Here is a 3183-nt window from a genome sequence, read left to right as displayed (position 1 = left end):
GTTTGGCGTGGATTGACCCATTAGTGGATCAACCTTTTAAGCTGGCGACATCTAGGCCATCTCTAGTTTTTCATACAACTGTAACATTATGCATTGTACACAGTTTTCTACACGCACTGCTGTTGATCTGATGGCAAACTGATACTCATATTGAAAATATAAATAGGTATATAGGACACATAGCTTGAGATGAAGCCTTTCTCATCGGAGGAATGTTCCTAAAATGTACAAGATATTTGGTGCACCCTATGAGTAGCGTCCACCACTGCTGCGACCCTTTGAGTGAGGTCGTGAGCCCAGAACAGCTGCTTTCAGGTTGTGATGAAGAGTGCACTGCATTGTCAGCACCCAGTCCATCGTAGAAGACGTAGTGTGCTTTCCTTTCAACATTCTGCATGTAAGAGATGCACAACATTCAACTAAGCATTTAAAAAATACTGGGAACAATCTGAACCTCATTATGATGTGTCATATAATAAAAAGCGCCAGCTTCTCCACTTTCAGCTTTACCACTATTCACTTTTACGTTTACAAGCATCTGTGCATATTAGTGTACGAATGCAAGTGCCATGCTTGAGTATGGTTTTTTCACCACCGTGGTGGTGGTGAAAAAGTGCTTCTTTCTTGAATCATGCACCTACCAAGAAGCTTGAAATATACTGGGAAGCTCAAATTTCAGCGTTTATACCAAGTTTTCTTGCTAAGCTAGAATACCCTAACCAATAGACCACTACAATGGTTGATACAAAAAATTATATAAACCCATTCAGACAGAAAAGTAGCAATATTTATCATTTACTTTGAAGGATCGTTGTTTAGACATGTACACATCACAGATGTACAATCTACTGTGTGAAAATAGTGTAAAACATCGAGCAAGCCCCAATATGGAAGGATCAACAGCACTTACAATATGACAACTGCTGCTGGAAAAACAGAACTGTGTATTTACGGAAGCTCACCTCTAAATTTCTTCTCCAGTTACATAAATTTGGTGTACTCGATAATTTTATGTCTTTCACAGGTTGCTTATTGGTCAACAAAATGATTACTTTAGGCCACGAGTAAAACTGACTACTCTCAAGAATGAATAAGACGTGCTAACCCTATTCTTCGAGTGCATGCATAAGCAGCTCATTCGCAGTTGAATTTTTTTAATTCATAAAAACAGCCATGCAACAGATAATGTATCACAGGTAAGTTAAATATATGCTCAATAAGCTCTGGACTGTTGGACCATAAATATGTGTAATTTAAAAAATGCACGACATATTGGAGAAGTAGCTAACAGGAATATATGCATGGAGGGCTTATTAGTTGGATCAGTGTCCTTACATTCGTAAGGATGAAACCTACACAGACAAAATGCATGAAACAGGCAAGAGCTGTTAGGTCTGCCTGCTTTCATTTACAGCCACCTGTGTCGCCATCCTCATTTTGTTTTTCGCGAGCGTGTTCTTTAGTGGCTAACTATGCCTACATCAATATCATCTGTGCTGTATCAGTCTAACTGAAAGTTTTGTGTGCGTGTTTGTTGGTACACTTGGGCTAAGCTTTCATGTGTAACCACAACGCAAAACCCTACACCAAAATATACAGAAATATTCTATTCTACAATATTCTATGTGCCGCAGTACAATGGTGCAAAAATGCAAAAAGATGTGTGCAATTGAGTGTGGCTGTTCAATCCCTTATTAAAGCAGATCAATATTTCTATATCCTGATTATTTACGATATACTAGTATAAATATAAACAAACCAAGCAAGGCATAAAAAGCGCGAATCACTGATTAAACAAGGTACATATAAATTCTTTGGTTAGCTGCACGATTTTTAACAAAACACGTCACGCCGCTGCAAAGCGCAGGCATCAAAGGGGTACTGATACAAAGTTTAAGTATTTTTCAATTGTTGCTTTAAATAGCGTATTTACTCGCATTAAAAACGCACCCCTATCTTCAGTGATTGAAATCTGGATTTTTTTTTTCTCCCGCGTAATAAACGCGCCCCATTTGTCCACTGCAGTCCCACTAACTGACAACTGGCGCCTCTTTTACCGTTGATCTGCTTCGTTTTTATTATTATTATTATTATTATTATGCCATTTCTTTCGCCCACCCCGGCTCGCTCAGTCCTCCCCCCCCCCTTTGTTTTCTCACCCGCTGCCGAATGCCGTAAGGTTTATCTGCGCGGGGCACATCCCCCCGTTTTCTTTAACCATGCCCCAAAGCGAGGTTCACGAACACTGCGACTGTTGAGACATCGCAGCTGATAAGCACACAGCGAGCGAAGGTCACGAAGCTACCGACGCCATGAGACGGTCGCTTCCTCGCGGGCAGATCGGGAGTTGGCAGACCGTTCGAGTATCGCGGGCAGATCGGGAGTTGGCAGGCAGGCACGCACTTCTGCACTTCGTTGTTCGCATACACGAAAGCTTACCTTTTCAGCAATAGCACGAAATCCAAAAGCGTTCTCCATGTAGCTCCCAGCGTACCGTCCGTTGATTGCTTGATCGTAAACACTCTGCTTGCGGCGGGCACAAGCTTCAACGAAAGCCGTTGACAGAGGACACACACTCCGCCGCACCGAAGTTGTTCTGTACTAGCCGACACGCCACAGATTGCAGTGACACGTACTGTATCTACTGTAAGCACAAGTTAAACTGTGCAAGCCGTATAAGTACGCGTCCCTGACAAAGCAAGTGAATAGTAAAATAATAAACCACCGTCAGCCTGCAGCAAACACGCACACGACATGTTACCACCCAATTCAAAGTCTGCCTGTTGACGATGGCGATGCGCAGTTGCCCCGAGACCTCAAAACCGAAACCGAAACCGAAACACATAGCAGTACCGTTTTATGATATAATTTCCAAGCTATGTCAAGCCTCCAAGATATAGTGTAATATTTCATGCTTGACAACATATTTACTTGCTAGCAGAGCTTCAAAGTCTTTTTTTTTGCCACTGACGTGTGCAGGTAGCAAATGCGTAGCCTTCGTAATGTACATTTTTTTTTCCCCGGGTGAGGCGTTATTGCGGCGTTGTTTCGACATTTCGGAGTCAAAATTTGTTACTTGCGGAACATAGATATAAATAAAAAGTTAGGGAAGGGTGGCAAGAAGGTTGTTCCATATTTGACACTTCTCCCACCCTTTTTTATGTTCGTTTGAGGAGATATTTT

General features: G+C 41.9%; 1 long non-coding RNA gene across 1 annotated transcript; it reads right to left on the bottom strand.

Moving 5' to 3' along the window:
- Positions 1-245: 245 nt before the first annotated feature.
- On the bottom strand, positions 246-2924 carry LOC142786790 (uncharacterized). The gene is made up of 2 exons (XR_012889155.1): positions 2440-2924; positions 246-391 (listed from the first exon to the last, which is right to left on the bottom strand). It is a non-coding gene; the product is annotated as an uncharacterized LOC142786790 (long non-coding RNA).
- Between the last annotated feature and the right edge of the window lie 259 nt (positions 2925-3183).

This window comes from Rhipicephalus microplus, unplaced genomic scaffold (assembly GCF_043290135.1).
Source record: "Rhipicephalus microplus isolate Deutch F79 unplaced genomic scaffold, USDA_Rmic scaffold_32, whole genome shotgun sequence".
Lineage (NCBI taxonomy): Eukaryota > Metazoa > Arthropoda > Arachnida > Ixodida > Ixodidae > Rhipicephalus > Rhipicephalus microplus.
Note: the sequence above shows the minus strand (reverse complement) of the source record. Positions and strands in the feature narration are given on the sequence as shown.